Genomic DNA, 22,513 nt, shown 5'->3' with positions numbered 1-22,513 from the left:
AGGTACCTCTGGGTACATCAGTAGGCCTTCCTTCTGAGGTACCTCTGGGTAATGCCTCCAGGGATTCCTTCTCCTGTACCTCTGGATACAGTCACCAGGCCTTTCTTCTCAGATACCTCTGGGTATAGTCACCAGGATTTTATTCTCAGGTACCTTTGGGTACAGTCACCAGGCCTTCCTTCTTAGGTATCTCTGGGTATAGCTACCAGGCCTTCCTTCTCAGGTACGCCTGGGTACTGTCACCAGGCCTTCCTTCCGAGGTACCTCTGGGTACAGGCACCAGGCGTTGCTTCCGAAGTACCTGTGGTTACAGTCACCAGACCTTCCTTCTCAGGTTCCTCTGGCTGTAGTCACCAGGCCTTTTTTCCGAGTACCTCTGAGCACAGTCATCAGCCCTTTTTCCCGAAGTATCTCTGGGTACAGTCACCAGGCCCTCCTTCCGAGGTACCGCTGTGTTCAGTCACCAGTCCTTCCTTCCGAGGATCCTCTGGGTACAGTCACCAGGCCTTCTTTCCGAAGTACCTCTGGGAATAGTCATCAGGCTTTCCTTCTGAGGTACCTCTGGGTACAGTCAGCAGGCCTTCCTTCTCAGATACCTCTGGGCACAGTCACCAGAGTTTCTTTCTTAGGTACCTCTGAGTACAGTCACCAGCCTTCCTTCTGAGGTACCTTTTGGTACACTTACCAGGTCTTCCTTTTGAGGTACCTCTGTGGACTGTCACCAGGCCTTCCTGCTGAGGCACCCTGGGTACACTCATCAGACACTCCTATTTAAGTACCTCTGGGTACAGTCACCAGGACTTCCTTCCACGGTACCTCTGGGTATATTCACCAGTCCTTCCTTCCGAGGTACCTCTGAGTACTGTCACCAGGCCTTCCTCCTGAGGTAACTCTGGGTACAGTCAGTAGGCCTTCCTTCTGAGGTACATCTGGGAAATGTCACCAGGCCTTCCTTCCGAGGTATCTCTGGGTACAGTTACCAGGCCGTCATTCTCAGGCACCTCTGGGTACAGTCACCAGGCCTTCCTTCTGAGGAAGCCCTTGGGTACAGTCACCGTGCCTTCCTTCTGAGTTACCTCTGCGTATAGTCACCAGGCCTTCCTTCTGAGGTAGCTCTGGGTACAGTCACCAGACCTTTCTTCCGAGGTACCTCTGGGTACCGTCACCGGGCCTTCCTACTGAGGTAAATTTTTGTACGGTCACCAGGCCTTCCTTCCGAGGTACCTCTGGGTACAGTCACCAGGCCTTCCTACTGAGGTACCACTGGGTACAGTCACAAGGCCTTCCTTCTCAGATACCTGTGGGTACAGTCACCAGGCCCTCTTTCCGAGGTACCTTTGGGTACAGTCACTAGGCCTTTCTTCCAATATACCTCTGGATGTCCTTACTAGGCCTTCCTTCCAATTACCTCTGGGTACAGTCACCAGGCCTTCCTTCTGAGGTACCTCTGAGTACAGTCAGCAGGCCTGCCTTCTCAGATACCTCTGGGTACTGTCACCAGACCTTCCTTCTGAGGTAGCTCTGGGTACAGACACCAGGGCTTCCTTCGGAGGTACCTCTGGGTAAGGTCATCAGGGCTTCCTTCCGAGGTATGTATGGGTAGAGTCACCAGGGCTTCCTTCTAAGGTACGTCTGGGTATAATCACCAGGCCTTCCTTCCGAGGTATCTCTGGGTACAGGCATCAGGCCTTCCCTCCGAAGTACGTCTGGGTACAGTCATCAGGCCTTCGTACCGAGTTACCTCAGGGTACAGTCACCAGGCCTTCCTTCCGAGGTACCTCTGTGTTCAGTCACCCGTCCTTCCTTCCGAGAAACCTCTGGGTACAGTCACCAGGCCTTCTTTCCGAAGTACCTCTGGGAATAGTCACCGGGCCTTGGGTCTGAGGTACCTCTGGGTACAGTCAGCAGGCCTTCCTTCTCAGATACCTCTGGGCACAGTCACCAGGGCTTCCTTCTTAGGTACCTCTGAGTACAGTCACCAGCCTTTCTTCTGAGGTACCTTTTGGTACACTTACCAGGTCTTCCTTTTTTAGGTACCTCTGTGGACTGTCTCCAGGCCTTCCTGCTGAGGCACCTCTGGGTACACTCATTAGACACTCCTATTTAGGTACCTCTGGTACAGTCACCAGGCCTTCCTTCCAAGGTACCTTTGGGTATATTCACCAGAACTTCCTTCCGAGGTACCTCTGGGTACTGTCACCAGGCCTTCCTTCTGAGGTAACTCTGGGTACAGTTACCAGGCCTTCATTCCCAAGCACCTCTGGGTACAGTCACCAGGCCTTCCTTCTCAGGTTCTGTGGGTATAGTCAGCAGGCCTTCCTTCCGAGGTACCTCTGGGTACAGTTACCAGGACTTCATTCTCAGGTACATCTGGGTACAGTCAGCAGGCCTTCCTTCCGAGTTACCTCTGGGTACTGTCTCCAGGTCTTCCTTCGGAGGCACCTCTGGGTACAGTCACCAGGTCTTCCCTTCACGGTTACTCTGAGTACACTCACAAGGCCTTCCTTTCGAGGTACCCCAGGGTACAGACACCAAACGTTTCTTCCATGGTAACTCTGGGTACAGTCACCAGACCTGCCTTCCGAAGTACCTCTGTTTACTGTCACCAGTCCTTCCTGCCGAGGTAACTCTGGGTACAGTCACCAGGATTTCCTTCCGAGGTACCTCGGGGTTAGTCACCAGGCCTTCCTTCTGAGGTACCTCTGGGTACAGTCACCAGGTCTTCCTTCTGAGATACCTGTGGTTACAGTCCCCAGACCTTCCTTCTCAGGTTCCTCTGGCTGCAGTCACCAGGCTTTTTTTCCGAGTACCTCTGAGCATAGTCATCACCCATTTCTCCCAAAGTATCTCTGGGTACAGTCACCATGCCCTCCTTCCGAGGTACCGCTGTGTTCAGTCACCAGTCCTTCCTTCCGAGGAAACTCTGGGTACAGTCACCAATCCTTCTTTCCGAAGTACCTCTGGGAATAGTCACCAGGCCTTCCTTCTGAGGTACCTCTGGGTACAGTCAGCAGACCTTCCTTCTCAGATACCTCTGGGCACAGTCACCAGGGCTTCTTTCTTACGTACCTCTGAGTACAGTCACCAGCCTTCCTTCTGAGGTACCTTTTGGTACACTTACCACGTCTTCCTTTTGAGGTACCTCTGTGGACTGTCACCAGGCCTTCCTGCTGAGGGACCCTGGTACACTCATCAGACACTCCTATTTAAGTACCTCTGGGTACAGTCACCAGGCATTCCTTCCAAGGTACCTTTGGGTATATTCACCAGTCCTTCCTTCCGAGGTACCTCTGGGTACTGTCACCAGGCCTTCCTCCTGAGGTAAGTCTGGGTACAGTCAGTAGGCCTTCCTTCTGAGGTACATCTGGGAAATGTCACCAGGCCTTCCTTCCGAGGTATCTCTGAGTACAGTTACCAGGCCTTCATTCTCAGGCACCTCTGGGTACAGTCACCAGGCCTTCCTTCTGAGGTAGCTCTGGGTACAGTCACCGTGCCTTCCTTCTGACTTACCTCTGCGTATAGTCACCAGGCCTTCCTTCTGAGGTAGCTCTGGGTACAGTCAAAAGGCCTGCCTTCCGAGGTACGTCAGTGTGCAGTCACCAGGCTGTCCTTCCCAGGTACTCTGGGTACAGTCACCAGGCCTTCCTTCCGAAGAACCTCTGGGTACTGTCTACAGGCCTTCCGTCTGAGGTAACTCTGGGTACAGTCACCAGACCTTTCTTCCGAGGTACCTCTGGGTACCGTCACTAGGCCTTTCTTCCGAGGTAAATTTTTGTACTGTCACCAGGCCTTCCTTCCGAGGTACCTCTGGGTACAGTCACCACGCCTTCCTACTGAGGTACCTCTGGGTACAGTCACAAGGCCTTCCTTCTCAGATACCTGTGGGTACAGTCACTAGGCCTTCCTTCCAATATACCTCTGGGTATCCTTACTAGGCCTTCCTTCCAGGTACCTCTGGGTACAGTCACCAGGCCTTCCTTCTGAGGTACCTCTGAGTACAGTCAGCAGGCCTGCCTTCTCAGATACCTCTGGGTACTGTCACCAGACCTTCCTTCTGAGGTAGCTCTGGGTACAGACACCAGGGTTTCCTTCGGAGGTACCTCTGGGTAAGGTCATCAGGTTTTCCTTCCGAGGTATGTATGGGTAGAGTCACCAGGGTTTCCTTCTAAGGTACGTCTGAGTACAGTCACCAGGCCTTCCTTCCGAGGTATCTCTGGGTACAGGCATCAGGCCTTCCCTCCGAAGTACGTCTGGGTACAGTCATCAGGCCTTCGTACCGAGTTACCTCAGGGTACAGTCACCAGGCCTTCTTTCCGAGTTACCTCTGGGAATAGTCACCAGGCCTTTCTTCTGAGGTACCTCTGGGTACAGTCAGCAGGCCTTCCTTCTCAGATACCTCTGGGCACAGTCACCAGGCCTTCCTGCTGAGGCACCTCTGGGTACACTCATTAGACACTCCTATTTAGGTACCTCTGGTACAGTCACCAGGCCTTCCTTCCAAGGTACCTTTGGGTATATTCACCAGAACTTCCTTACGAGGTACCTCTGGGTACTGTCACCAGGCCTTCCTTCTGAGGTAAGTCTGCGTACAGTCAACAGAACTTCCTTCTGAGGTACATTTGGGAAATGTCACCAGGCCTTCCTTCCGAGGTATCTCTGGGTGCAGTTACCAGGCCTTCATTCTCAGGTACCTCTGGGTACAGTCACCAGACCTTCCTTCTGAGGTAGCTCTGGGTATAGTCACCAGGCCTTCCTTCTGAGGTACCTCTGGATACAGTCACCAGACCTTCCTTCTGAGGTACCTCTGGGTACTGTCACCAGGTTTTCCTCTGAGGTAACTCTGCGTACTGTCACCAGGCCTTCCTTCCGAGGTAATTCTGTGTTCAGTCAAGAGTCCTTCCTTCCGAGGAACCTCTGGGTACACTCACGATGCCTTGTATACGAGGTACCTCTGGGTACAGTCACCAGGCCTTCCTTCCGAGGTACCTCTGGGTATAGTCAGTAGGCCTTCCTTCTGAGGTACCTCTGGGTAATGTCTCCAGGGATTCTATCTCCAGTACTTCTGGGTACAGTCAACAGGCCTTCATTCTCAGGTACCTCTGGGTAGAGTCAAAAGGCCTTCATTCTCAGGTTCCTCAGAGTACGGTCTCCAGGCCTTCTTTCCGAGGAACCTCTGGGTGCAGTCACCAGACCTTCCTTCTGAGGTACCTCTGGGTATCGTCACCAGGCCTTTCTTCTGAGGTAACTCTGGGTACAGTCAGCAGGCCTTCCTCCTCAAATACCTCTGGGCACAGTCACCAGGCCTTCCTTCTTAGGTACGTCTGGGTACAGTCACCATGACTTCCTTCTCAGTTACCTTTGGGTACACTTACCAGGTCTTCCTTCTGAGGTACCTCAGTGGACTGTCACCAGGCCTTCCTTCCAAGCTACCTCTGGGTATAGTCACCAGTCCTTCCTTCCGAGGTAACTCTGGGTACAGTCATCAGACCTTGGTTCGAGGTAACTGTGGGTAAAATCATCAGACCTTTCTTCCGAGGTACCTCTGGGTAGAGTGACCAGGCCTTCCTTCTGAGGCACCTCTGGGTACACTTACCAGGCCTTCCTTCTGAGGTAGCTCTGGGTACAGTCACCAAGCCTTCCTTCCCAGTTACGACTGGGAACTGTCACCAGGCCTTCCTTCCGCGGTACCTCAGGGTACAGGCAAAAGGCCTCGTATGCAAGGTACTTGGTACAGTCACCAGGCCTTCCTTCCGAGGTACCTCTGAGTACAGTCAATAGGCCTTCCTTCTGAGGTACATCTGGGTAATGTCACCAGGCCTTCCTTCCGAGGTACCTCTGGGTACAGTTACCAGGCCTTCCTTCTCAGGCACCTCTGGGTACAGTCACCAGGCCTTCCTTCTCAGGCACCTCTGGGTACAGTCACTAAGCCGTCCTTCCAAGTTGCGACTGGGTACTGTCACCAGGCCTTCCTTCCGAGGTACCTCAGGGTACAGGCACCAGGCCTCGTACCCAAGGTACCTCTGGGTACAGTCACCAGGCCTTCCTTCCGAGGTACCTCTGGGTACAGTTACCAGGCCTTCATTCTCAGGCACCTCTGGGTACAGTCACCAGGCCTTCCTTCTGAGGTAGCTCTGGGTACAGTCAGCAGGCCTTCCTCCTCAAATACCTCTGGGCACAGTCACCAGGCCTTCCTTCTGAGATGCCTGTGGTTACAGTCACCAGGCCTTCCTTCCGAGGTACGTCAGTGTGCAGTCACCAGGCCGTCCTTCCTAGGTACCTCTGGGTACAGTCACCGGGCCTTCCTTCCAAAGAACCTCTGGGTACTGTCTCCAGGCCTTCCGTATAAGGTAACTCTTGGTACAGTCACTGGACTTTTCTTCCGAGATACCTCTGGGTACTGTCACCAGGCCTTCATTCCGAGGTAAATTTTTGTACTGTCACCTGGCCTTCCTTCTGAGGTACCTCTGGGTACAGTCACCAGGCCTTCCTTCTGAGGTACCTCTGGGTACAGTCACAAGGCCTTCCTTCCGAGGTACATCTGAGAAATGTCACCAGGACTTCCTTCCGAGGTATCTCTGGGTACAGTTAACAGGCCTTCATTCTCAGGCACCTCTGGGTACAGTCACCAGGCCTTCGTTCTGAGGTAGCTCTGGGTACAGTCACCAGGCCTTCCTTCCTAGTTACCTCTGCGTATATACACCAGGTCTTCCTTCTCAGGTACCTCTGGGTAAGGTCACCAGGGCTTCCTTCCGAGGTACGACAGTGTACAGTCACCAGGCCTTCCTTCCGAGGTACGTCAGTGTGCAGTCATCACGCCGTCCTTCCCAGGTACCTCTGGGTACAGTCACCGGGGCTTCCTTCCAAAGAACCTCTGGGTACTGTCTCCAGGCCTTCCGTCTGAGGTAACTCTGGGTACAGTCACTGGACCTTTCTTCCGAGGTACCTCTGGGTACTGTCACCAGGCCTTCATTCCGAGGTACCTCTGGGTACAGTCACCAGGCCTTCCTTCTGAGGTACCTCAGGGTACAGTCACCAGGCCTTCCTTCTCAGTTACCTGTGGGTACAGTCACAAGGCCTTCTTTCCGAGGTACCTGTGGGTAGAGTCACTAGGCCTTCCTTCCGATATACTTCTGAGTACCGTCACTAGGCCTTCTTTCCAGGTACCTCTGGGTACAGTCACCAGGCTTTCCTTCTGAGGTTCCTCTGAGTACAGTCAGCAGGCTTGCCCTCTCAGATACCTCTGGGTACTGTCACCAGACCTTCCTTCTGAGGTAGCTCTGGTACAGACACCAGGGCTTCCTTCGGAGGTACCTCAGGGTAAGGTCATCAGGGCTTCCTTCCGAGGTATGTATGGGTTAGAGTCACCAGGGCTTCCTTCTAAGCTACGTCTGAGTACAGTCACCAGGCCTTCCTTCCGAGGTATCTCTGGGTACAGGCATCAGGCCTTCTTTCCGAAGTACCTATGGGAATAGTCACCAGGCCTTCCTTCTGAGGTACCTCTGGGTACAGTCAGCAGGTCTTCCTTCTCAGATACCTCTGGGCACAGTCACCAGGACTTCCTTCTTAGGTACCTCTGAGTACAGTCACCAGCCTTCCTTCTGAGGTACCTTTTGGTACACTTACCAGGTCTTCCTTCTGAGGTTCCTCTGTGGACTGTCACTAGGCCTTCCTGCTGAGGCACACCTGGGTACACTCAACAGGTACTCCTATTTAGGTACCTCTGGGTACAGTCACCAGGCCTTCCTTCCCAGGTACCTTTGGGTACAGACACTAGGCCTTCCTTCCAATATACCTCTGGGTATCCTTAGTAGGCCTTCCTTCCAGGTACCTCTGGGTACAGTCACCAGGCCTTCCTTCTGAGGTACCTCTGAGTACAGTCAGCAGGCCTGCCTTCTCAGATACCTCTGGGTACTGTCACCAGACCTTCCTTCCGAGGTATCTCTGGGTACAGGCATCAGGCCTTCCCTCCGAAGTACGTCTGGGTACAGTCATCAGGCCTTCGTACCGAGTTACCTCAGGGTACAGTCACCAGGCCTTCCTTCCGAGGTACCTCTGTGTTCAGTCACCAGTCCTTCCTTCCGAGGAACCTCTGGGTACAGTCACCAGGCCTTCTTTCGAAGTACCTCTGTTAATAGTCACCAGGCCTTCGGTCTGAGGTACCTCTGCGTACAGTCATCAGGCCTTCCTTCTCAGATACCTCTGGGCACAGTCACCAGGGCTTCCTTCTTAGGTACCTCTGAGTACAGTCACCAGCCTTTCTTCTGAGGTACCTTTTGGTACACTTACCAGGTCTTCCTTTTGAGGTACCTCTGTGGACTGTCACCAGGCCTTCCTGCTGAGGCACCTCTGGGTACACTCATTAGACACTCCTATTTAGGTATCTCTGGTACAGTCACCAGGCCTTTCTTCCAAGGTACCTTTGGGTATATTCACCAGAACTTCCTTCCGAGGTACCTCTGGGTACTGTCACCAGGCCTTCCTTCTGAGGTAAGTCTGGGTACAGTCAATAGGCCTTCCTTCTGAGGTACATCTGGGAAATATCACCAGGCTTTCCTTCCGAGGTAACTCTGGGTACAGTTACCAGGCCTTCATTCTCAGGCAACTCTGGGTACAGTCACCAGGCCTTCCTTCTGAGGTAGCTCTGGGTACTGTCACCAGGCCCACCTTCTGAGTTACCTCTGCGTATAGTCACCAGGCCTTCCTTCTGAGGTACCTCTGGGTACAGTCACCAGACCTTCCTTCTGAGATACCTCTGGGTACTGTCACCAGGTTTTCCTTCTGAGGTAACTCTGCGTACTGTCACCAGGCCTTCCTTCCGAGGTAATTCTGTGTTCAGTCAAGAGTCCTTCCTTCCGAGGAACCTCTGGGTACACTCACGAGTCCTTGTATCCGAGGTACCTCTGGGTACAGTCACCAGGCCTTCCTTCCGAGGTACCTCTGGGTATAGTCAGTAGGCCTTCCTTCTGAGGTACCTCTGGGTAATGTCTCCAGGGATTCTATCTCCAGTACTTCTGGGTACAGTCAACAGGCCTTCATTCTCAGGTACCTCTGGGTAGAGTCACCAGCCCTTCATTCTCAGGTACCTCAGAGTACGGACTCCAGGCCTTCTTTCCGAGGAACCTCTGGGTACAGTCACCAGACCTTCCTTCCGAGGTACCTCTGGGTATCGTCACCGGGCCTTTCTTCTGAGGTAACTCTGGGTACAGTCAGCAGGCCTTCCTCCTCAAATACCTCTGGGCACAGTCACCAGGCCTTCCTTCTTAGGTACCTCTGGGTACAGTCACCAGGCCTTCCTTCTCAGTTACCTTTGGGTACACTTACCAGGTCTTCCTTCTGAGGTACCTCAGTGGACTGTCACCAGGCCTTCCTTCCAAGCTACCTCTGGGTATAGTCACCAGTCCTTCCTTCCGAGGTAACTCTGGGTGCAGTCATCAGACCTTTTTTCGGAGGTAATTTTGGGTACAATCATCAGACCTTTCTTCCGAAATACCTCTGGGTAGAGTGACCAGGCCTTCCTTCCGAGGTACCTCTGAGTACAGTCAGTAGGCCTTCCTTCTGAGGTACATCTGGGTAATGTCACCAGGCCTTCCTTCCGAGGTACCTCTGGGTACAGTCACCAGGACTTCCTTCCGAGGTACCTCTTGGTATACTCAGTAGGCCTGACTTCTGAGGTACCTCTGGGTAATGTCTCCTGGACTTCCTTCTCCAGTACCTCTGGGTACAGTCACCAGGCCTTCATTCTCAGGTACCTCGTTGTACAGTCACGAGGCTTTCATTCTCAGGTACCTCTGGGTACAGTCACCAGGCCTTCGTTCTGAGGTACCTCTGAGTAGAGTCAGCAGGCCTGCCTTCTCAGATACCTCTGGGTACAGTCACCAGGCTTTCCTTCTGACATATTTCTGGGTAGAGTCACCAGGCCTTCGTTTTGAGGTACCTCTGGGTACAGTCACCAGGCCTTCGTTCTGAGGTACCTCTGAGTAGAGTCAGCAGGCCTGCCTTCTCAGATACCTCTGGGTACAGTCACCAGGCTTTCCTTCTGACATATTTCTGGGTAGAGTCACCAGGCCTTCGTTCTGAGGTACCTCTGAGCACAGTCAGTAGGCCTTCCTTCCGAGGTCCCTCTGGGTACTGTCACCAGGCCTTTCTTCTGAGGTACCTCTGGGTACAGTCACCAGGCCTTCCTTCCGAGTTACGTCTGGGTACAGTTACCAGGCCTTCCTTGTCAGGTTCCTCTGGGTACAGTCACCAGGCCTTCCTCTCGGAGGTATCAATGGGTACAGTCACCAGGCCTTCCCTCCAGGGTTACTCTGGGTACAGTCACCAGGCCTTCCTTCCAGGTACCTCTGGGTACAGTCCCTAGGCCTTCCTTCTGAGGTAACTCTGAGTACAGTCAGGAGGCCTGCCTTCTCAGACACTTCTGGGTACAGTCACGACACCTTCCTTCTTAAGTACCTCTGGGTATAGTTACCAGGCCTTCCTTCTCAGGTACGCCTGGGTACTGTCACCAGGCCTTCCTTCCGAGGTACCTCTGGGTACTGTCACCAGGCCTTCCTTCCGAGGTACCTCTGGGTACAGGCACCAGCCATTGCTTCCGAAGTAACTCTGGGTACAGTCACCAGGCCTTGTATCCAAGGTAACTCTTGGTAAAGTCAGCGGGACTTCCTTCCGAGGTACTTCTTGGTATAGTCAGTAGGCCTGCCTTCTGAGGTACCTCTGGGTAATGTCTCCTGGGCTTCCTTCTGCAGTACCTTTGGGTACAGTCACCAGGCCTTCATTCTCAGCTACCTCGGGGTACAGTCACCAGGCCTTCGTTCTGAGGTACCTCTGAGTAGAGTCAGCAGGCGTGCCTTCTCAGATGACTCTGGGTACTATCACCAGGCCTCTCTTCCGAGGTAACTCTGGGTACAGATAATCAGACCTTTCTTCCGAGATACCTCTCGGTAGAGTGACCAGGCCTTCGTTCCGAGATAACTCTGGGTACAGTCAGTCGGTCTTCCTTCTGAGGTACATCTGGGTGATGTCACCAGGCCTTCCTTCCGAGGTACCTCTGGGTACAGTCACCAGGCCTTCCCTTCACGGTTACTCTGGCTACACTCACAAGGCCTTCCTTCCGAGGTACCCCAGGGTACAGACACCAAAGTTTTCTTCCATGGTAACTCTGGGTAAAGTCACCAGACCTGCCTTCCGAGGTACCTCTGTTTACTGTCACCTGTCCTTCCTTCCGAGGTAAGTCTGGGTACAGTCACCAGGATTTCCTTCCGAGGTACCTCTGGGTTAGTCACCAGACCTTCCTTCTGAGGTAAGTCTGGGTACAGTCAGTAGGCCTTCCTTCTGAGGTACATCTGGGAAATGTCACCAGGCCTTTCTTCCGAGGTATCTCTGGGTACAGTTACCAGGCCTTCATTCTCAGGCACCTCTGGGTACAGTCAATAGGCCTTCCTTCTGAGGTAGCTCTGGGTACAGTCACCAGGCCTTCCTTCCTAGTTACCTCTGCGTATAGACATCTGGCCTTCCTTCTGAGGTACCTCTGGGTACAGTCACCAGGGCTTCCTTCCGAGGTACCTCTGGGTACAGTCACCAGGGCTTCCTTCCGAGGTACCTCTGAGTACTGTCACCAGGCCTTCCTTCTGAGGTAAGTCTGGGTACAGTCAGAAGGCCTTCCTTCTGAGGTACATCTGGGAAATGTCACCAGGCCTTCCTTCCGAGGTATTTGTGGGTACAGTTACCAGGCCTTCATTCTCAGGCACCTCTGGGTACAGTCACCAGGCCTTCCTTCCTAGTTACCTCTGCGTATAGACACCTGGCCTTCCTTCTCAGGTACCTCTGGGTACAGTCACCAGGGCTTCCTTCCCAGGTACCTCTGGGTAAAGTCACCAGGGCTTTCTTCCGAGGTACGACAGTGTACAGTCACCAGGCCTTCCTTCCGAGGTACGTCAGTGTGCAGTCACCACGCCGTCCTTCCCAGGTACCTCTGGGTACAGTCACCGGGTCTTCCTTCCAAAGAACCTCTGGGTACTGTCTCCAGGCCTTCCGTCTGAGGTAACTCTGGGTACAGTCACTGGACCTTTCTTCCGAGGTACCTCTGGGTACTGTCACCAGGTCTTCATTCCGAGGTAAATTTTTGTACTGTCACCTGGCCTTCCTTCCGAGGTACCTCTGGGTACAGTCACCAGGCCTTCCTTCTGAGGTACCTCTGGGTACAGTCACCAGACCTTCCTTCTCAGATACCTGTGGGTACAGTCACAAGGCCTTCTTTCCGAGGTACCTGTGGGTAGAGTCACTAGGCCTTCCTTCCGATATACTTCTGGGTACCGTTACTAGGCCTTCTTTCCAGGTACCTCTGGGTACAGTCACCAGGCTTTCCTTCTGAGGTACCTCTGAGTACAGTCAGCAGGCTTGCCCTCTCAGATACCTCTGGGTACTGTCACCAGACCTTCCTTCTGAGGTAGCTCTGGGTACAGACACCAGGGCTTCCTTCGGAGGTACCTCAGGGTAAGGTCATCAGGGCTTCCTTCCGAGGTATGTATGGGTAGAGTCACCAGGGCTTCCTTCTAAGCTACGTCTGAGTACAGTCACCAGGCCTTCCTTCCGAGGTATCTCTGGGTACAGGCATCAGGCCTTCCTTCCGAGGTACATCTGGGTACAGTCATCAGGCCTTTGTACCGAGTTACCTCAGGGTACAGTCACCAGGCCTTCCTTCCGAGGTACCTCTGTGTTCAGTCACCAGTCCTTCCTTCCGAGGAACCTCTGGGTACAGTCACCAGGCCTTCTTTCCGAAGTTCCTCTGGGAATAGTCACCAGGCCTTCGGTCTGAGGTACCTCTGGGTACAGTCAGCAGGCCTTCCTTCTCAGATACCTCTGGGCACAGTCACCAGGACTTCCTTCTTAGGTACCTCTGAGTACAGTCACCAGCCTTCCTTCTGAGGTACCATTTGGTACACTTACCAGGTCTTCCTTCTGAGGTTCCTCTGTGGACAGTCACTAGGCCTTCCTGCTGAGGCACCTCTGGGTACACTCAACAGCTACTCCTATTTAGGTACCTCTGGGTACAGTCACCAGGCCTTCCTTCCAAGGTACCTTTGGGTACAGACACTAGGCCTTCCTTCCAATATACCTCTGGGTATCCTTAGTAGGCCTTCCTTCCAGGTACCTCTGGGTACAGTCACCAGGCCTTCCTTCTGAGGTACCTCTGAGTACAGTCAGCAGGCCTGCCTTCTCAGATACCTCTGGGTACTGTCACCAGACCTTCCTTCCGAGGTATCTCTGGGTACAGGCATCAGGCCTTCCCTCCGAAGTACGTCTGGGTACAGTCATCAGGCCTTCGTACCGAGTTACCTCAGGGTACAGTCACCAGGCCTTCCTTCCGAGGTACCTCTGTGTTCAGTCACCAGTCCTTCCTTCCGAGGAACCTCTGGGTACAGTCACCAGGCCTTCTTTCCGAAGTACCTCTGTTAATAGTCACCAGGCCTTCGGTCTGAGGTACCTCTGCGTACAGTCAGCAGGCCTTCCTTCTCAGATACCTCTGGGCACAGTCACCAGGGCTTCCTTCTTAGGTACCTCTGAATACAGTCACCAGCCTTTCTTCTGAGGTACCTTTTGGTACACTTACCAGGTCTTCCTTTTGAGGTACCTCTGTGGACTGTCACCAGGCCTTCCTGCTGAGGCACCTCTGGGTACACTCATTAGACACTCCTATTTAGGTACCTCTGGTACAGTCACCAGGCCTTCCTTCCAAGGTACCTTTGGGTATATTCACCAGAACTTCCTTCCGAGGTACCTCTGGGTACTGTCACCAGGCCTTCCTTCGGAGGTAAGTCTGGGTACAGTCAATAGGCCTTCCTTCTGAGGTACATCTGGGAAATGTCAGCAGGCCTTCCTTCCGAGGTATCTCTGGGTACAGTTACCAGGCCTTCATTCTCAGGCACCTCTGGGTACAGTCACCAGGCCTTCCTTCTGAGGTACCTCTGGGTACAGTCACCAGACCTTCCTTCTGAGTAACTCTCGGTACTGTCACCAGGTTTTCCTTCTGAGGTAACTCTGCGTACTGTCAACAGGCCTTCCTTCCGAGGTACCTCTGGGTACTGTCACCAGGCCTTCCTTCCGAGGTACCTCTGGGTACAGGCACCAGCCATTGCTTCCGAAGTACCTCTGGGTACAGTCACCAGGCCTTGTATCTAAGGTAACTCTGGGTACAGTCAGCGGGACTTCCTTCCGAGGTACTTCTTGGTATAGTCAGTAGGCCTGCCTTCTGAGGTACCTCTGGGTAATGTCTCCTGGGCTTCCTTCTCCAGTACCTTTGGGTACAGTCACCAGGCCTTCATTCTCAGCTACCTCAGGGTAAAGTCACCAGGCCTTCGTTCTGAGGTACCTCTGAGTAGAGTCAGCAGGCGTGCCTTCTCAGATGACTCTGGGCACTATCACCAGGCCTCTCTTCCGAGGTAACTCTGGGTACAGATAATCAGACCTTTCTTCCGAGATACCTCTCGGTAGAGTGACCAGGCCTTCGTTCCGAGATAACTCTGGGTACAGTCAGTCGGTCTTCCTTCTGAGGTACATCTGGGTGATGTCACCAGGCCTTCCTTCCGAGGTACCTCTGGGTACAGTCACCAGGCCTTCCCTTCACGGTTACTCTGGCTACACTCACAAGGCCTTCCTTCCGAGGTACCCCAGGGTACAGACACCAAAGTTTTCTTCCATGGTAACTCTCGGTAAAGTCACCAGACCTGCCTTCCGAGGTACCTCTGTTTACTGTCACCTGTCCTTCCTTCCGAGGTAAGTCTGGGTACAGTCACCAGGATTTCCTTCCGAGGTACCTCTGGGTTAGTCACCAGACCTTCCTTCTGAGGTAAGTCTGGGTACAGTCAGTAGGCCTTCCTTCTGAGGTACATCTGGGAAATGTCACCAGGCCTTTCTTCCGAGGTATCTCTGGGTACAGTTACCAGGCCTTCATTCTCAGGCACCTCTGGGTACAGTCAATAGGCCTTCCTTCTGAGGTAGCTCTGGGTACAGTCACCAGGCCTTCCTTCCTAGTTACCTCTGCGTATAGACATCTGGCCTTCCTTCTGAGGTACCTCTGGGTACAGTCACCAGGGCTTCCTTCCGAGGTACCTCTGGGTACAGTCACCAGGGCTTCCTTCCGAGGTACCTCTGAGTACTGTCACCAGGCCTTCCTTCTGAGGTAAGTCTGGGTACAGTCAGAAGGCCTTCCTTCTGAGGTACATCTGGGAAATGTCACCAGGCCTTCCTTCCGAGGTATTTGTGGGTACAGTTACCAGGCCTTCATTCTCAGGCACCTCTGGGTACAGTCACCAGGCCTTCCTTCCTAGTTACCTCTGCGTATAGACACCTGGCCTTCCTTCTCAGGTACCTCTGGGTACAGTCACCAGGGCTTCCTTCCCAGGTACCTCTGGGTAAAGTCACCAGGGCTTCCTTCCGAGGTACGACAGTGTACAGTCACCAGGCCTTCCTTCCGAGGTACGTCAGTGTGCAGTCACCACGCCGTCCTTCCCAGGTACCTCTGGGTACAGTCACCGGGCCTTCCTTCCAAAGAACCTCTGGGTACTGTCTCCAGGCCTTCCGTCTGAGGTAACTCTGGGTACAGTCACTGGACCTTTCTTCCGAGGTACCTCTGGGTACTGTCACCAGGTCTTCATAACGAGGTAAATTTTTGTACTGTCACCTGGCCTTCCTTCCGAGGTACCTCTGGGTACAGTCACCAGGCCTTCCTTCTGAGGTACCTCTGGGTACAGTCACCAGACCTTCCTTCTCAGATACCTGTGGGTACAGTCACAAGGCCTTCTTTCCGAGGTACCTGTGGGTAGAGTCACTAGGCCTTCCTTCCGATATACTTCTGGGTACCGTTACTAGGCCTTCTTTCCAGGTACCTCTGGGTACAGTCACCAGGCTTTCCTTCTGAGGTACCTCTGAGTACAGTCAGCAGGCCTGCCTTCTCAGATACCTCTGGGTACTGTCACCAGGCCTTCCTTCCGAGGTATCTCTGGGTACAGTTACCAGGCCTTCATTCTCAGGCACCTCTGGGTACAGTCACCAGGCCTTCCTTCCTAGTTACCTCTGCGTATAGACACCTGGCCTTCCTTCTCAGGTACCTCTGGGTACAGTCACCAGGGCTTCCTTCCGAGGTACCTCTGGGTACAGTCACCAGGCCTTCCTTCCGAGGTACGTCGGTGTGCAGTCACCAGGCCGTCCTTCCCAGGTACCTCTGGGTACAGTCACCGGGCCTTCCTTCCAAAGAACCTCTGGGTACTGTCTCCAGGCCTTCCGTATGAGGTAACTCTGGGTACAGTCACTGGACTTTTCTTCCGAGGTACCTCTGGGTAGTGTCACCAGGCCTTCATTCCGAGGTAAATTTTTGTACTGTCACCTGGCCTTCCTTCTGAGGTACCTCTGGGTACAGTCACCAGGCCTTCCTTCTGAGGTACCTCTGGTACAGTCACAAGGCCTTCCTTCTGAGGTACATCTGGGAAATGTCACCAGGCCTTCCTTCCGAGGTATCTCTGGGTACAGTTACCAGGCCTTCATTCTCAGGCACCTCTGGGTACAGTCACTAGGCCTTCCTTCTGAGGTAGCTCTGGGTACAGTCACCAGGCCTTCCTTCCTAGTTACCTCTGCGTATAGACACCTGGCCTTCCTTCTCAGGTACCTCTGGGTACAGTCACCAGGGCTTCCTTCCCAGGTACCTCTGGGTAAAGTCACCAGGGCTTCCTTCCGAGGTACGACAGTGTACAGTCACCAGGCCTTCCTTCCGAGGTACGTCAGTGTGCAGTCACCACGCCGTCCTTCCCAGGTACCTCTAAGTACAGTCACCGGACCTTCCTTCCAAAGAACCTCTGGGTACTGTCTCCAGGCCTTCCGTCTGAGGTAACTCTGGGTACAGTCACTGGACCTTTCTTCCGAGGTACCTCTGGGTACTGTCACCAGGTCTTCATTCCGAGGTAAATTTTTGTACTGTCACCTGGCCTTCCTTCCGAGGTACCTCTGGGTACAGTCACCAGGCCTTCCTTCTGAGGTACCTCTGGGTACAGTCACCAGACCTTCCTTCTCAGATACCTGTGGGTACAGTCACAAGGCCTTCTTTCCGAGGTACCTGTGGGTAGAGTCACTAGGCCTTCCTTCCGATATACTTCTGGGTACCGTTACTAGGCCTTCTTTCCAGGTACCTCTGGGTACAGTCACCAGGCTTTCCTTCTGAGGTACCTCTGAGTACAGTCAGCAGGCTTGCCTTCTCAAATACCTCTGGGTACTGTCACCAGACCTTCCTTCTGAGGTAGCTCTGGGTACAGACCCCAGGGCTTCCTTCGGAGGTACCTCAGGGTAAGGTCATCAGGGCTTCCTTCCGAGGTATGTATGGGTAGAGTCACCAGGGCTTCCTTCTAAGCTACGTCTGAGTACAGTCACCAGGCCTTCCTTCCGAGGTATCTCTGGGTACAGGCATCAGGCCTTCCTTCCGAGGTACATCTGGGTACAGTCATCAGGCCTTTGTACCGAGTTACCTCAGGGTACAGTCACCAGGCCTTCCTTCCGAGGTACCTCTGTGTTCAGTCACCAGTCCTTCCTTCCGAGGATCCTCTGGGTACAGTCACCAGGCCTTCTTTCCGAAGTTCCTCTGGGAATAGTCACCAGGCCTTCCTTCTGACGTACCTCTGGGTACAGTCAGCAGGCCTTCCTTCTCAGATACCTCTGGGCACAGTCACCAGGACTTCCTTCTTAGGTACCTCTGAGTACAGTCACCAGCCTTCCTTCTGAGGTACCTTTTGGTACACTTACCAGGTCTTCCTTCTGAGGTTCCTCTGTGGACAGTCACTAGGCCTTCCTGCTGAGGCACCTCTGGGTACACTCAACAGCTACTCCTATTTAGGTACCTCTGGGTACAGTCACCAGGCCTTCCTTCCAAGGTACCTTTGGGTACAGACACTAGGCCTTCCTTCCAATATACCTCTGGGTATCCTTAGTAGGCCTTCCTTCCAGGTACCTCTGGGTACAGTCACCAGGCCTTCCTTCTGAGGTACCTCTGAGTACAGTCAGCAGGCCTGCCTTCTCAGATACCTCTGGGTACTGTCACCAGACCTTCCTTCCGAGGTATCTCTGGGTACAGGCATCAGGCCTTCCCTCCGAAGTACGTCTGGGTACAGTCATCAGGCCTTCGTACCGAGGTACCTCAGGGTACAGTCACCAGGCCTTCCTTCCGAGGTACCTCTGTGTTCAGTCACCAGTCCTTCCTTCCGAGAAACCTCTGGGTACAGTCACCAGGCCTTCTTTCCGAAGTACCTCTGTTAATAGTCACCAGGCCTTCGGTCTGAGGTACCTCTGCGTACAGTCAGCAGGCCTTCCTTCTCAGATACCTCTGGGCACAGTCACCAGGGCTTCCTTCTTAGGTACCTCTGAATACAGTCACCAGTCTTTCTTCTGAGGTACCTTTTGGTACACTTACCAGGTCTTCCTTTTGAGGTACCACTGTGGACTGTCACCAGGCCTTCCTGCTGAGGCACCTCTGGGTACACTCATTAGACACTCCTATTTAGGTACCTCTGGTACAGTCACCAGGCCTTCCTTCCAAGGTACCTTTGGGTATATTCACCAGAACTTCCTTCGGAGGTACCTCTGGGTACTGTCACCAGGCCTTCCTTCTGAGGTAAGTCTGGGTACAGTCAATAGGCCTTCCTTCTGAGGTACATCTGGGAAATGTCACCAGGCCTTCCTTCCGAGGTATCTCTGGGTACAGTTTCCAGGCCTTCATTCTCAGGCACCTCTGGGTACAGTCACCAGGCCTTCCTTCCTAGTTACCTCTGCGTATAGACACCTGGCCTTCCTTCTCAGGTACCTCTGGGTACAGTCACCAGGGCTTCCTTCCGAGGTACCTCTGGGTACAGTCACCAGGCATTCCTTCCGAGGTACGTCAGTGTGCAGTCACCAGGCCGTCCTTCCCAGGTACCTCTGGGTACAGTCACCGGGCCTTCCTTCCAAAGAACCTCTGGGTACTGTCTCCAGACCTTCCGTATGAGGTAACTCTGGGTACAGTCACTGGACTTTTCTTCCGAGGTACCTCTGGGTAGTGTCACCAGGCCTTCATTCCGAGGTAAATTTTTGTACTGTCACCTGGCCTTCCTTCTGAGGTACCTCTGGGTACAGTCACCAGGCCTTCCTTCTGAGGTACCTCTGGGTACAGTCACAAGGCCTTCCTTCTGAGGTACATCTGGGAAATGTCACCAGGCCTTCCTTCCGAGGTATCTCTGGGTACAGTTACCAGGCCTTCATTCTCAGGCACCTCTGGGTACAGTCACTAGGCCTTCCTTCTGAGGTACATCTGGGAAATGTCACCAGGCCTTCCTTCCGAGGTATCTCTGGGTACAGTTACCAGGCCTTCATTCTCAGGCACCTCTGGGTACAGTCACTAGGCCTTCCTTCTGAGGTAGCTCTGGGTACAGTCACCAGGCCTTCCTTCCTAGTTACCTCTGCGTATAGACACCTGGCCTTCCTTCTCAGGTACCTCTGGGTACAGTCACCAGGGCTTCCTTCCGAGGTACCTCTGGGTAAAGTCACCAGGGCTTCCTTCCGAGGTACGACAGTGTACAGTCACCAGGCCTTCCTTCCGAGGTACGTCAGTGTGCAGTCACCACGCCGTCCTTCCCAGGTACCTCTGGGTACAGTCACCGGACCTTCCTTCCAAAGAACCTCTGGGTACTGTCTCCAGGCCTTCCGTCTGAGGTAACTCTGGGTACAGTCACTGGACCTTTCTTCCGAGGTACCTCTGGGTACTGTCACCAGGTCTTCATTCCGAGGTAAATTTTTGTAATGTCACCTGGCCTTCCTTCCGAGGTACCTCTGGGTACAGTCACCAGGCCTTCCTTCTGAGGTACCTCTGGGTACAGTCACCAGGCCTTCATTCTCAGGCACCTCTGGGTACAGTCACCAGGCCTTCCTTCTCAGATACCTGTGGGTACAGTCACAAGGCCTTCTTTCCGAGGTACCTGTGGGTAGAGTCACTAGGCCTTCCTTCCGATATACTTCTGTGTACCGTTACTAGGCCTTCTTTCCAGGCACCTCTGGGTACAGTCACCAGGCTTTCCTTCTGAGGTACCTCTGAGTACAGTCAGCAGGCTTGCCCTCTCAGATACCTCTGGGTAGTGTCACCAGACCTTCCTTCTGAGGTAGCTCTGGGTACAGACCCCAGGGCTTCCTTCGGAGGTACCTCAGGGTAAGGTCATCAGGGCTTCCTTCCGAGGTATGTATGGGTAGAGTCACCAGGGCTTCCTTCTAAGCTACGTCTGAGTACAGTCACCAGGCCTTCCTTCCGAGGTATCTCTGGGTACAGGCATCAGGCCTTCCTTCCGAGGTACATCTGGGTACAGTCATCAGGCCTTTGTACCGAGTTACCTCAGGGTACAGTCACCAGGCCTTCCTTCCGAGGTACCTCTGTGTTCAGTCACCAGTCCTTCCTTCCGAGGAACCTCTGGGTACAGTCACCAGGCCTTCTTTCCGAAGTTCCTCTGGGAATAGTCACCAGGCCTTCCTTCTGACGTACCTCTGGGTACAGTCAGCAGGCCTTCCTTCTCAGATACCTCTGGGCACAGTCACCAGGCCTTCCTTCTGAGGTACCTCTGGGTACAGTCACCAGACCTTCCTTCTCAGATACCTGTGGGTACAGTCACAAGGCCTTCTTTCCTAGGTACCTGTGGGTAGAGTCACTAGGCCTTCCTTCCGATATACTTCTGGGTACCGTTACTAGGCCTTCTTTCCAGGTACCTCTGGGTACAGTCACCAGGCTTTCCTTCTGAGGTACCTCTGAGTACAGTCAGCAGGCTTGCCCTCTCAGATACCTCTGGGTACTGTCACCAGACCTTCCTTCTGAGGTAGCTCTGGGTACAGACACCAGGGCTTCCTTCGGAGGTACCTCAGGGTAAGGTCATCAGGGTTTCCTTCCGAGGTATGTATGGGTAGAGTCACCAGGGCTTCCTTCTAAGCTACGTCTGAGTACAGTCACCAGGCCTTCCTTCCGAGGTATCTCTGGGTACAGGCATCAGGCCTTCCTTCCGAGGTACATCTGGGTACAGTCATCAGGCCTTTGTACCGAGTTACCTCAGGGTACAGTCACCAGGCCTTCCTTCCGAGGTACCTCTCTGTTCAGTCACCAGTCCTTCCTTCCGAGGAACCTCTGGGTACAGTCACCAGGCCTTCTTTCCGAAGTTCCTCTGGGAATAGTCACCAGGCCTTCGGTCTGAGGTACCTCTGGGTACAGTCAGCAGGCCTTCCTTCTCAGATACCTCTGGGCACAGTCACCAGGACTTCCTTCTTAGGTACCTCTGAGTACAGTCACCAGCCTTCCTTCTGAGGTACCATTTGGTACACTTACCAGGTCTTCCTTCTGAGGTTCCTCTGTGGACAGTCACTAGGCCTTCCTGCTGAGGCACCTCTGGGTACACTCAACAGCTACTCCTATTTAGGTACCTCTGGGTACAGTCACCAGGCCTTCCTTCCAAGGTACCTTTGGGTACAGACACTAGGCCTTCCTTCCAATATACCTCTGGGTATCCTTAGTAGGCCTTCCTTCCAGGTACCTCTGGGTACAGTCACCAGGCCTTCCTTCTGAGGTACCTCTGAGTACAGTCAGCAGGCCTGCCTTCTCAGATACCTCTGGGTACTGTCACCAGACCTTCCTTCCGAGGTATCTCTGGGTACAGGCATCAGGCCTTCCCTCCGAAGTACGTCTGGGTACAGTCATCAGGCCTTCGTACCGAGTTACCTCAGGGTACAGTCACCAGGCCTTCCTTCCGAGGTACCTCTGTGTTCAGTCACCAGTCCTTCCTTCCGAGGAACCTCTGGGTACAGTCACCAGGCCTTCTTTCCGAAGTACCTCTGTTAATAGTCACCAGGCCTTCGGTCTGAGGTACCTCTGCGTACAGTCAGCAGGCCTTCCTTCTCAGATACCTCTGGGCACAGTCACCAGGGCTTCCTTCTTAGGTACCTCTGAATACAGTCACCAGCCTTTCTTCTGAGGTACCTTTTGGTACACTTACCAGGTCTTCCTTTTGAGGTACCTCTGTGGACTGTCACCAGGCCTTCCTGCTGAGGCACCTCTGGGTACACTCATTAGACACTCCTATTTAGGTACCTCTGGTACAGTCACCAGGCCTTCCTTCCAAGGTACCTTTGGGTATATTCACCAGAACTTCCTTCCGAGGTACCTCTGGGTACTGTCACCAGGCCTTCCTTCGGAGGTAAGTCTGGGTACAGTCAATAGGCCTTCCTTCTGAGGTACATCTGGGAAATGTCAGCAGGCCTTCCTTCCGAGGTATCTCTGGGTACAGTTACCAGGCCTTCATTCTCAGGCACCTCTGGGTACAGTCACCAGGCCTTCCTTCTGAGGTACCTCTGGGTACAGTCACCAGACCTTCCTTCTGAGTAACTCTCGGTACTGTCACCAGGTTTTCCTTCTGAGGTAACTCTGCGTACTGTCAACAGGCCTTCCTTCCGAGGTACCTCTGGGTACTGTCACCAG

The sequence above is a fragment of the Elephas maximus genome, chromosome Y (genome assembly GCF_024166365.1).
Source record: "Elephas maximus indicus isolate mEleMax1 chromosome Y, mEleMax1 primary haplotype, whole genome shotgun sequence".
In the NCBI taxonomy this organism is placed as follows: Eukaryota; Metazoa; Chordata; class Mammalia; order Proboscidea; family Elephantidae; genus Elephas; species Elephas maximus.
The sequence above is the reverse complement of the archived record's forward strand: the minus strand, read 5'-3'. Positions refer to the sequence as shown.